General features: G+C 34.3%; 1 protein-coding gene across 2 annotated transcripts in view; it reads left to right on the top strand.

Moving 5' to 3' along the window:
- LOC308190308 (uncharacterized protein) overlaps nucleotides 1-13,841 on the top strand; it is a 373,068-nt gene that overhangs the window by 327,665 nt on the left and 31,562 nt on the right. For both annotated transcript variants that reach the window (XR_013947059.1, XR_013947060.1), the window contains one exon: nucleotides 1-13,841. This exon is cut by the window's right edge and continues 15,118 nt beyond it. The gene's annotated coding sequence lies outside the window, so the exon portion shown is untranslated.

Genomic DNA, 13,841 nt, shown 5'->3' on the forward strand with positions numbered 1-13,841 from the left:
AAAAATTTCAAAGTTGAAAACACCGAGGGTGAAACTGACCGTGCGTGCCAGATCTACTCTGTAAGCAGCACCTCTAAGTGCAAAGGGATTTCAAAGTAAGGAAGAAACAGTTTTTCAGATTGCAACTTTTTGGCTTGGTAATTTGGTTGTTGTCGTAGCACAACAGGATTCTTTGGGTATCAAGCTATACAGTGGTAACAGACCACATGATATGTTTGATGGATTTTGTTATAACTACACACACTGATTACCAGTATAATTAAGCCTGAGCAGAATGTATGCAATCTAAGCATACAAAGGGAAAGGGGAAAAACACATGACATGTAGGCAATGCACAATACTGATAATGATTAATCTTATCCAGTGATGAACCAAAGTAGGGAAAGTTGTCAGCCTCTTATATTCTCTGTCATGACATCAGATGTGTCTTTCTCCAGCCAGCACCCCTGGGTGAGCCAGCAACTACCTTGAGTTGGTGTTGGCGTATTCTTTTTACAGGATCAAGACTCCATACCAATTGCATGACTGACAGGATGACGTGAGATATGTCTTTTACATAAGGACCTGAGAACAAAATCTAGGTAGCTGGTGGTGTGTAAATCTGATCGTCATTTGATGTCCCTAAGGAGGACATTGTTTAGACTGTGATTCAATTTCTCACAGGTTCCTTTGTATAAGCTGGTTATGCAAGCATGCTATGCAAACATTCTCATTGACCCATACCATAGCTGAGTTAAGGAGTGCTTCACCACAGTTGTGAAACTTCGTTATGGTTGAAAAAAAAAAAAGACTAGAAATCTCTACTTGTCTAGGTGATTAGTCATATTAGTGACATAACTGTATTTAAATTCAGGTGTTTAGGTGCAAATGCAAAGTTACTGTACATGCTCAAAAAGTGTTGTTTTTTTTTGTTTGTTTGTTTTTGTTTGTTTGTTTTTCCAGTCCTGTGACCTAGTTGCAGGTTTATGTGTCCCAGATAAGTAGAAGTAGCAAGCACCTACTTCTTTGCTACTTCTACCAGTGTTGGTTGGGTGTGAGGGCTCTCACAATGGCCAATGTGTTTTGATTCCTAGTTTTTATCCTCTTGTTTTCATACAAAATGGTTGTGAATCAGTTGCTTTTCATACAGGAACTTAGGATTTGTGGCCTTTTTTGTGAGATGGTTTTCACCTCTGTGTTGCCAATTATGACACTGAGAGAAGCAATGGAAACACTTCTGTTGGAAGAACATAACTCATATGAGCAGAGTTTTTGTGGGGAGTAGTATTTCAAGGCCATGTCTCAGATTTATTTTTCATCACGCAGAAAGGCGTAGTTGAGTAGATGTAACTGTCTCAGTGATGATGGGAATGTCAAGATTTTCAGTCTTGTTTGGAGCTCTACTTATAATAGTTTTCTGAACTTCTCCTGCTAGTTTAGGTGGTGTAGTAACAATGGAAGCTTTTTAAAGTCCTCTATATTATTTCTACTTGTAGTGAGATGTCAGTTTTAGAAAATGCTTTCTTAACGCTTGTTTATTTCAAGGTCAGATAAAAGAAAGACTGTGTTCGCATCAACTCAGAAAATTAAGCAAAATGTGTATTTATCTGAAGTTCAGACATATATGAGTATTTGAGGTAAAATTCATAAAAAACTCATTTAAGAGTGGTGAGATTTTCACATCCACATAAATACCTTAAAATATAGCTTCAAAAAGATATTTAAGATAAGACATGTCTGTAATCATGTCTTGTATCTCAATAGCTTTGTTTTAGGTGAGATTATTCCATAAATCTTAATGACTATATACTTTACTTTTTATTCCTTTGAAAATGTATATGGAATTTAGTTCCGTTTGTTAATGAAGTTTGGTAAGTCATCCCAAATCTCATTCCAAATTTATATTAAATTTAGAAGACTTCAGAAGGCAATCACTATCCCACATTGTTTCAATTTAGTTTGTACTATCAAGAATTTTTTGCTGTGAGGTATCTTCAAATAGTATTTCCCTCAGCCATCCTGAATCCGCTACCTGTTAGTAGAATCTCTCAGAGAAAATGGAAGGGAAGGGAAAGGAGGGGAAGGGAAGGGGTAGATTATGTCTTTCTCTTAGCACCAGTTTTGCAGCTGAACATCACTTTTTAACTGTTAGGTGAAAAACACTTGTTCTCATTTTCTGTTAATCCCCTTACCCAAATCTACCCAATTCTAAAATGCAGGTAGTCAGAAACTCCATGAATACAGCTTAGCTTCTCAAGGAAACCAACAGTCTCAATCAATAATTTATTTTGATTTTTGCTTCTAATTTTTGAAGTCAGGCTAGAATGACATCACTGCATAGAAAAACGTGTTGTCTTCCTAAAGAATTCCGACCAGTGCTATGGCCTGTTCTGAAAAGAACCACAAAGCTACATGCCACCTAAAAAATCACTATATTCACTCAAAACATTGCAAATGATTTAAAATTTTTCCAGCTAGAAAATCTCCTATTTCAAAAGAAGATTTATTTTTAAATTATCCTTAGTTGTGAAGGGGAACACAGAACATATGTGAGCATTTCCAATGTATTTCCTGCCACCGAGACCTCCATTTTCCATCTAGTCAATTGCAAGTACCCAAAGTTGGCCATGAGCCTGTTTCTGAGAGACCTTCTTCACCAACATATGGCTGTGCTCAGAATGATTGCTCTGGCCTTCAGTCTGTTCATTTACGTCTAATGAGGTCCACAGAGGTGACTGTATGACTCATACAATGAAGTCATTTTTTCAATTAGCATTCTGACAAATGCATTATAAGTAGAGCTTCAATAGGTCTCCACAGCTGGGGGAGAGATCAAATATCACAAAATACTCAGTTACTTTCTTCTGATCTGATCAGAGAAATTTCATTCACTCTTGAGTATGACTGTTCATACAACAGATGAATATTGCATGTCTGAGGAGTGTGACCCATTCCTAAATCAAATTCTTTCTGTATCTGCAAGCCAAAGTGCTCATGCAAGGCACAAAATTAACCTTAGACTTCAGTAGGTAGTCACAATGTTCATTCTAAAAAGCCTTCCTTTTATTAGGAAGTCTTTTATTCATTATTGTGGGATATAATGTTTAGAAATGTAAGCAGCTGACACCTAATGGAAGAGTTTTAAGTAACTAATTGAATAGACATTCTTCCTGTGTGCCTTTTTCTTTTCATTTTTTTTATTTGTGAACATTCACCAATACCGATTTTGTTGCATGAATATGTGAAGAACAAGGGAATCAGAAATCACCTAAAGAGTATGCAATATTTTTAATTTGTTATTGGGTAAGAATTATTTATTTTCATGTTTAAAAATATTTGTCTATTTAGAAACCAAAATCAAAACCAAATGATTTAGATAGCAGTTATGATCTACAAATTGTGAATAGTCAAAGTAAATTGTCAGCAAATCACCACAAGTACTGAAGTTCAATACATAAACTGTTTGCAGATCTAATGAAAACAATGAATAATTTTATAGAAACTTAAATTCTTTACTAAACAATCTGGAACAGAATAATATAATATATTATTTTAGACAATTTATGCATTATGAACAATTCGGCTATCCCTAATTGAGAATTTTCTATGTTAAAATAAATAATTTGACCCCACTTGATAAAAGATTGAAATTTCTATGAACAGTTTATTTTTCAAAAGTCTATTCAATTCAGGTATATTTTCAGCACCACTACCAAGTTAAAGCTACAAAGAATTGTGCAGAAGCTGTTTCAGAGAGGAAAAATAAGTCTCTGACTTGCCTCCACAAAGCAACAAAGAACTCAACCTATGTCTTCCTTCCTTTAAAAACTAGTCTGTTTCAACAATGTTATGGTGCATTCCTAACTTTTTTGTTTCATTTTTGTCTATATTTCATTTTAAATTTGAGGGTATGTTGCATCATGGAAACAGGTAGGGAACAGGACGCATATAACCAGTTTATCCCTATGCAAAGAAACATCATTTAGCCATGGTTCTTTAAATTAATTAATTAATTAATAATCCCTTCTATGTGATATATCTTTCACATTTCAATAAGTAGATCATCTTCAACTATGTAGGAGTACAAGTATTAGAGGTAACATGAAGTGATATTTAGTTTTAATGTGCACACACTCAAGCAAGGAAACCCTCTCAAAGTAGTGATCTTGCCACAGTACTCTGGCATACTTGAGGTATGATTTGGAAAGTGTGATAGCATCTGTTATTAGACCAGCTGCCACAGTTGGGAAAAATTACCAGGTTTTTGAATGTATAAGAACTGCATATTTGAAGTAGATGAAGAGAACTCCGTAGCTAAAAGCACTTCATGTGTTGCTTTCAACACATGCATAAACACCTGGAAAGTTAATATGACTCAGTACAAAGCCACAATAAGCAGTTTTACCTAGACAGAGAACAATGCTAAAAGGACTGCAGTGACCAAATAAAGTATTTCTGGATGCAGTCTTTTAAGCAAGTTTTACTAACTCATGGATAGGTAGCACAGCTAACTGATCCTGAATTTTAGCAAGCCTTTGAGTGATTCAAATACCCTTGTCCCACTGATTTTCAGTTATACAAATTGCCTTTGGGAACAGAAGTCTCCTTACCTGTTATGAGATTCAGTTCACTTACCTGTAGGTTAGCACAGAATAAATATCTACACCTAAGGCTGTTCCCACTGTGGAAGTGAAATAGAATAAACTTGAACAGAGTTCATCTGACCCACCTTAGGTAGCAAATTACTTCAACAGCAGGTGACTTGCTTATCAAACAAGGGGCAAGAGAAGTCCTCTCTGTTAACAGAGTGCTCTCTAGAATTAGAAGTAAGGGGTATAATCCATATAATTTTTTTTTGTTTGATTTTGTTTTTGCAGATCAGGAAACTTTGTTGCTTCCCTTTTACTCCCTGCAGTAAAATAGTTTTCTAATGGTCTCAGTTAATGTAATCTGCTGCTAGCATTACTCTTTACAAGCACGATAGTGTAATCTTCAGAGATCCAATAAGTGTATACCTTCCAGTGACTTAAAATTAATCTGCTAGAATATTATTTGTGTATCTTTTTCTCATATGTACAGTCTAAAAACAACGTTCCCCCTTAAAAAAAAAAAAAAGAAAAAAACATTAAAAAAAATAGTCTGACAGAAAAAATCAGACTAGAAATGGTAGGCTAGAAAAAAAAAAAAAGTAAAAAAAAGATAAAGAGAGAGCAAGGTAGTAGCTTTCTATGATTCCTGAGGAGACAATATATTTGATGATCTCATCATGAAGGTTACTAAATAAATGAAAGTAAATGGCTGGTTGATTCCCTTTAATTCAACATGTGGTGTAGACACTTCCTTCCCATTCCCTCACTACAGTACATTGGATCACATTAGGCTTGACAATAAGGATTGACTTAGTGGTTTTCAGTTCTGTGTAGTGATTTTGATTCTTTTTCAGAATGATTTACTGGTTGCTGTAATGTGCTTTCTAACTCCTCATTTTGTTGGTGCTGTTTATGTTAACTCTATTTTTGAAGTTGTTACTAGAACTTCACTGACATGTTAGAAAATTTCAAAATTTCCTAATTAACTGCATATATAGTATTTTTGTTATTAAATCATGGGCCTTTTAGTTCTCTATTTTTTTGTTTGTTTGTTTGTTATGGTGGCAATTTTTATTTCAATTATTTATTTATTTATTTTGCACTAGGCCTTAGGTAGATGGACATAGTTGTCAAAGATAATAATAGGCAACCAAAGTTACTATTGTATTAACACAAGTATGAATTTTAAAGTGTGCTTGACTTGAAGCAGGAATCAGTACAAATGCAAATATTCCCTGGTGTAAAATAAAGCAAATGAAAGGAAATGAACAAAGTACTGATTCAATGGTTCATAATCAATGCTAGTAAGGATGTTGGAATGGATGGTTTAGAATTTCTGAAGATGGTTACACAATATTAATCCACTATCTTGAGTTATTTAATATGTCCTTGATAGATGCTAGGCATTGGTGAGGCTTTGCATACATCCTGGAATTAGTGTAATTTAAAGAATTATCAGTTTTTATCACCTCTCTTGCCAGTCAGTACATGTTAACTTATTAGACTGTAAGAGACAGAGAATGATGGAGACTGCAAATTCTTTTCTTTTTTTTTTTCTTTTCCAGATTTCTCATAATCATCCTTTCATGTGACTTTCATCCTTATTGCTTAATGACTATGATCTTTCTCCATTTTATTAATGGTAAAACTTTTGCTTTTAAAAATTGGTTGACCCAAGCAAGTCTTACAAATGTCTTCAGATATTTTCACGTACCCAGTTTAATTAATATGTTACTTACAGACTTTAACAAAAGTCATTAGATATGGGCTTTTTCACTATTAAATAATTTAATGGCTAAATCAATTTCTGGTTTATATTATTAGTATTGATTTACTTTCATTTTCCAAAAATACCTATCTGATAGTGCAGTGCAATGGTGCTGCTACTTCATTAGGTTTAAAGTCAGCTTTTCGAAGAGATTTTGGTCTTAGTCAGGAGTGTTTCAGCTGAAGTAGAATGATAATCAATAGAGGAAAAATAATGTTGCTGTCCTTTTGGGACAGAAAAATTTGAATTTAAATCTATATTTTAAGTAGCTAAAGCAAGAAACTTCTTCCTAACTTTTTTTTTTTTTTTTTTTCATTCATTATAAAAATGGGAGTGTAGCCAGGCCTCTTAGGTTATTTGGTTAACCTTAAACAGGCCACCTTTTTTATTTTTGCACATTTTCACTTCTGGAGCACCCATCTTTTTACAACGCTTTCTGCTGTCTCTGCTCATGTAATCGATTTACCTCTTCTTCAGCAGTTCTGTAATCTGGTCAGAATGTCTTTGAAGAAAGAAGTTATTTATTGTGGGTAAAGACTACAGAAGGTGGGGCTTAAAGATCATATAGGCAATCAAACCTGTCCCTGCATCTTTCAGTGAAGAGTAACTGGAAGCACAAGCAAGTTCTATTGATACTAGCAAGTATTGACCTTAATATGATAGTTGGACGTGTAAAAAATGTTCACAATGAAACCAAACTCCTCTGAAGGTTCACAATTGTCTAAAAGTCTCCCATGCTAAATCTGGGGTAAACCTACTCTTGAATTGAGTTGGATTTTGATATTAAATTTGGCTCAGAACTTCATCCTTGCTCAAAACCTATTGAGAGGTTTATTACCCTACTTCTGACTGCACCTAAGCATGTCCAGACATTCAGAGCCATGACTGGGTCTCCAGAACTAGTATCTAGAACTATGCAATGTTTAAAATGTCATTCCACATTCTGGGCCTTAAGTTATCTTTAAAAAGAAAGAGAAGGAGGGAGGGAGGGAGGGAGGGAGGGAGGGAGGGAGGGAGGGAGGGAGGGAGGGAAGAAAAATGCCTCTATGCCTGCACTCCTGCTGGGCCAGTTTTGTACTTACATAATTGTGAATATATGTATAACACACATTTAAATGCATTTCTGTGAATGACTGCATCATGAAGCCAGTGAAACTCAAGAAACTATAAAGTATTGCCTATTTTACAGTCATATCTGTTTATGGTGGATGTGATGAAGTATGGACGGTAAAATGACTGTAGTATGGAATATGTGAATGTGACTCTCTTTGCCCTTGGTAGGTGAGGACATCACCAAGCATATGTTTTCCCCCTCAGATATGTACCTTACCATTGGACCAGAGTCAATGTGCACTGGAATATGGGATTTGTGTATTTGTAACAGAGGGCGGGGGCCTGTACTAGACATGGGATCTTTGATGCAGTAAATATTCTCAATTATGAAGTCTAAAGGGAAAGGAGAAGGTAGGAAGGCCAGATTGTGACTGTCTAAGGAGGTGAAAGGAACAAAGACTGTTTCTTCCCTTGTACTCACCTAGCAGTGACCTGTGGACCATTTCTGCCAGCGCCATTCTGACCTGTTGTAAGGTTACACATAAGAGAACAAAAAGCAGAAAGTTGCCTCTGTCAGCTGTTGTATAGATGCACAAGGGCCAGGGAAAAGCTGGTCTGATCTAATAAAAAATTCTGATTTTTCTATGCATATTTCAGAAGGTAATTAGAGCTCATAATCCTAAATAAAAGTTTGTGTCTCTTCTGATTTTGCTTTACTGAATATTTGAAAAAATATATATTTAAATAGAATTTAACTCTCAAACAATGAATGAATTTCATTTTCCTCTCTTTTTCATTTGTGGAAAATCACATCACTTGCAACTTAACAAAAGCCTTCAAAATAGGACTCTGACTCTTCATTAAAAAAAAAAAAAATAAAAAAAATGAGTGAGATATTTACTCCAGCACACTGTAAAGGTCTTATCAAAAGATTAGCAAAACATATCACCTGCTTGGACCTGAAAGCTGTGATTTCCACTATATGAACTGAAAAGCCCAATGTAGAAATGCCTATGACTCAGCTGTAAGACATTTCACTACATGAGAGCCTCCATGTGCCATTTAAAATGTATAAGTGTCATCATAAACCTCCCACTCTCCTAAGAATAGAGCTATCACCGGACCCTGTTATCTCACAACCCCAAGGTACAATATGGTAATGATACTGCATAACATCAGTGTGTAGAGAGAAAAAAACACTGAAGATGCCACAAGCATCTCAACTATAAAGAAAATCAAATTAAAATATTAATTTACTGATTAATATAACATTAGATGACCCATTTCTCCAGCTTGTTAAACAACAAAGACTTGCAAAACTAAATAAGAGCCTAAGAGATAAGTGTTTTTAAGAATTCCCATAGAGATGTTTAGCTCCTTTTTAAGCATCATTAAAGATGTACTTTGCATATAACAGGCAGTTCTTTTTTTTTTTTTTTTTTTTCCTTTTTCTTCTGCACTGACAAGTCCTGCTTGTGTTTATTAGTTTACTCTTTCAGAAAAGGTTATAAAGTGGGGGTTTGGTCATAGAGACTGAACCAGATCACACTGTAGAGTGATAGAACGAGACAATGAATTCAAGACAGTCTTGTGAGGAAGAAAGAGAATATCTTGCATGTTAATCATGAGACAGAGGATCCAGTTTGGTGTTTAAATAAGCTACAAAATTTAACCATTTGTACCCTCTGTGCTTCTAATATCTGGCTGTAAAATGAGGATGAAAAAAGTTCCTTTCCTGATTTTTTTCTATTTAAAATGCCTGCTGTTCAGTATAATGGGAAATGCAAGACATGTTTTGTATAAAGGAAATGACAACCTAATTAAAAGTAACTTACTTTAAAAAAATAAATAAAAAATTGTGAAAGCCAAAAACAATTATTGTAAAATATCAGTAACATTGAGCAAGGTTTTTAGAAAATGTACCTGTCCCTAAGCCAAACCCTAATAGCATTAGAATTGTCATTGCATTCCTATGAGCCAACCTATGGCTTATTAGGGCAAGAAACTGTGCATCTTCTGTTCCTATGGATAAATGCCTCTATTGTTTCCTTAGTGATCTACAAAGTACCAGCCTGTGAGCACAGATGTTCACCTTGTATTTCTTAATGTTTCTTAAATTTATCTTTCTGCAGAGTTTTACAATTCTAACCTTGGCCACCTCTTAAGTATCTGATTACATAAACTAAGAATAGGGTGAATCAGGCTTCTTAAAACATTGGAGATGGAGTATGTCCCATATACATACAGCACTTATCTCTCTTTTTTTGTTTTTGTCCCCGAGTTGCTGCCTCCAGAGTACCAGCTATCCTTATCACTGCTCCCATGGCAACAAGTCTTTGCTCCAGCGGTAATGGCTCTGTCTCTTCATCTTCTCCCTCTGCAGCTATGTTCTACAACATGGAAGTAGCTTGATTTTCTTGCACTACTTTCTTTCCTTTATTTATCAGGCCATCTGTGCCTGTTCCCAAACTTCCACTGTGAATATACAGATTTTCTATGTGGCTCAACTTTAGCAAAAAAATGGCTGTGTGAATTCAGGCCTTTCTTCTTTCTTCTCCTGACATACTCTGAACTCTTTTCTTCTATGCTTGTATGTCTGAAAGAGGAAAGAATTATTATTTTAAACATTGTCCTCCCACATTTCCATGGCAGGATCAGCATGAATTGAATTGGAAACACAAATATTTTAAAACTTAAATTAGATTAAGAAAGGTTAGAGTTGTATGTGCTTTAAAAACACTCCAGCTGGCACCAGATTTTTTTTTTTTTTAGACAGTGTGTGTACAGAAAAGAAGTTTTGAATTTTTAAAATAATTTGCTAGCATTAAACGGTGAAAAGATTTTAGAATAGGCATTCTTTTTCATTTTTTGGTTGGCTCCTTAATATTCTGGAAGGCATTTCATAACACAAAATATTCATGTGGGACCATGATTTAATTGTGCAAACAATCCAGTAACAGCCAGCAGTTCCAGAATCAATATGCAGCCATTTAGGAATGCCGAAAATACATGGACCAAAAATGACGACAACAACAACAACAAGAAGAGAGGATCACAATTTAATGGTAGGAAAGAGAAAGAGCCAGTTATATGGGGGAGTTAAAATTGCCAGGAACATAGTAACAGAATCATATTATAGGTAACAGTAAATATGTCATTTTTAAATCAAGTTGTTGACTTGCAATTTTTTGGAAGAAACGATGTCACTGTTAATGAATACTTCACTATACATTACAATGACTAGCACAATATTCACTTTTATATTACACTGTCCTTTTTGTTTTCTATAAATCTTTTTTGTTCTGTTTTTGTTGTCCTTCCTTCCTTCCTTCCTTCCTTGCTTCCTTGCTTTTCTTGCTTTTTAATATCTAATGAGTTTGGGATATGAATGTTCCCTTAATCTTAATGGGAAATGTAAGATATTTAGTAGATGTCAGGCTGCAGTCTCATGTTAACATGGCATTGAATAGATTCGTTCCCCTGAGATATAACTAACTGTATCTTAGACCACCCTTTGTTGTGTTGTTTTCAGGGGAAGTGATGTTTTTAAATCTATACAAGCTGGAAGCCAACTGACTAGAAGCAGCTAGAGCTATAGAGAAGGACACTGGGATCCTTGTGGATTGCAAATTGAACACGAGTCAACAGTGTGCACACCAAAAGACAAAAGAAATTAAACTCCATACTGTACTGCATTAGCAAATGCACAGCAAGCAGCTCACAGAAAGTGTTTATTGCTCTGTGAGCTTGTGTGAGTGCTCACATCTGGAGTGTCATGTTCAGTTTTGGGCGGTACCAGCAAAGAGAGGTACCAACAAATTGGAACAAGGCCAGAAAATGGCAACCTAGATAGGCAGGGGCTGGAGAACATGACATGCTGAGAGAGGGACTGAAGGAAAAAAAGGAAGGCTAAAATGTGATTTTAATATTTATTTATTTGTTTATTTAATTGGATATTATAGAGATGGTTGATTCAAACTTTTTAGAGTAAGTCACTTAAACTTCTGTAACCTTGGGCAAACAATAGAGCATCTCCATGTTCCAATTTTCCTCCGGTAAAAATGGAATGAATAATATTTCTTTACATTCTTCCTAAGAGTAATTCACTTTTATGCATTAGGGTTTTTTTTTACAGACTAAACCAAATCAACTAGTGGTCATATATTCTATGGTTTTATAGCAATTATAGATCTGGCTAATGTAGGTATTAGTTCATAAACACCTGTATAGAATCCGTGGATAAAAGGGGTAAATAAATGGTCCCATAGACCTTCTTACTAGGTATAGAAAACTATTTTGGGTATGTCTGCAACCCAAATAACTCTTATATGTCTCATAAACACTTTGATTAAGATATAAACACAAGGAAACAAATGTCTTTTTTTTTTTTTTTTTTTTTTTTGTCTCAGCCTTATAACTAGTATTCAGGAATTGTATCAATTTTCCGTAAAAGTATGCTATGTATCCATGTATCCATTTTCCATATATTGATGCTTCAATACCTTCTCTGCCGTAAAAGAAAATACCATCTCCAAGTCCTTGCTTCATGTTCCTTCCTGCTATTCCTGGTGGAGTGCTCTATTTCTTGACTGTATAGTGAGACACTGTAGGTGGTAAGTCAGTACTTTGTAAATGTTTTGTGGTTAAAAACCAAAGGTGTGATTTGTGTTTATAAGCTTTAAATTGCCTTCCTGACAAAATATGCACAAGCTGAAAGCTTCTGCTCATGTAAAATTATGATGGGTTGCGTTTTATTGGAACTTATGAATAGCTGTTTGATTTGAAACAGTTAACCATTTTAATGCCTTTAGAAATTACGGTGGGATAAAGGTATCTGTATCTCTCCATCAACACTGTCAGAGTGTGACAATAAAAGACCATTTTTAAGAAACCACACATTCAGAGGCATATATATGTATGTACTCAGGTATACACATGATCAAACATTCAAATTTACAGAAAATGGCAAATTAAGTTGACTTTTTCTTTCAGAAATAGGCTCAGCACTAAATATTCAGAATACATAGAATATGTATATATATGTCTATATCAGAATACAGACACTGTATTTAGATATATACATGTACAAAATATAGATAAGGAACTTAAAACATTATATATTCAAAGAACTAGAACTTCTCTGAAAACTACTTTATGTTTTTCACCTATAGCTAGTTTAGTTAATATAAGAGGAAACAGAGATAAATATATTTTTCCCAGGACTTTGATGTGTGTGAATATATAGATTTATTCATGCAAATATACCTTCAATATTCTCTTCGTATTTCTTTACATCTAAAAATTTATTGTCATAATTTAAACTTTTATTCTATGCAAGGTTTACTTGGTTTGGCATCCCCAAGTTAAGGGAGCATGAAGTCAAGGGAGTATAAAATCAAGAGTACATTCTTTCTTCTCAGTGGAGTCCTTCAAAACAGGAAAAATTGTTTCATATGTATGCATGTTTGTCAGGAAAAGAAGGAGAAAAAACAGAGTTAAAACTGTGAAAGCTTGTTTTTGTTTTTGTTTTCTGGCTAAGAAGCTTTTAGCAGCAATAGTTAAATGTCAGGTATGATTAGACAAAACTGCTGTTTAAAACTGCAAATAAAGTGGAACATATTTGTGAAGACTGTCTATCAGAAATTTAAAAAGTAGTGGTGCATAATTTATCAGCATTAATAGCCTTGGGTGCATTTCTGAGGGAATTAACCTAAACAGTCAAACTATTTATCACATCACAATACATAAAATGTACTTTTAATTAATAAATGGACATTCTATTGTCTTTACAGCTACAACAAATCAATCCTCCTTTACCTTTTGTCTACGGTTTGGGTTCCTTTAATGGGTTTTAATGGGTTTTACATTCTATGCTCACATAGCAAAGCTTATTTATTTGCTTCCTGGAAGACTTTCTGTACTTTGTGGCATAATCTGAGTGTCTTTAGTATGCTTCCACCAAAATATCACTATGGACATAAATAATAACTCTGTCTGTTACCCTAAAGCGTCATTCATTACTCCAGAGCTGACATGTTTGATTCAAGCCTACCTTGGAAGTAATGAGGTTACTGTAATGTATTGTAGTTCTCGTTAATAGATTAAGTCTGTGAAGTCCTTCAGTTAAAACTTTTTTTTATTATTTTATTTTATTTTATTTTATTTTATTTTATTTTATTTTATTTTATTTTATTTTATTTTATTTTATTTTATTTTTATTTTATTTTTATTTTATTTTATTTTATTTTATTTTATTATTTTATTTATTTTATTTTATTTTCAGGGAAGTAACATGTTTTCAGTTGCTCTGAATGACTAAGGAAATACTTTGATTGCATAGTGTCAGTTGCTCTGAATGACTAAGGAAATACTTTGATTGCATAGTGTCAAGTCAGTTGTCAAAGGGGATCTATTCCACTGTTTTACACAGAAGGAAACCAGGTTGATCCAGA

The sequence above is a fragment of the Anser brachyrhynchus genome (assembly GCF_964034855.1).
Source record: "Anser brachyrhynchus genome assembly, chromosome: 2".
Taxonomy (NCBI): Eukaryota; Metazoa; Chordata; class Aves; order Anseriformes; family Anatidae; genus Anser; species Anser brachyrhynchus.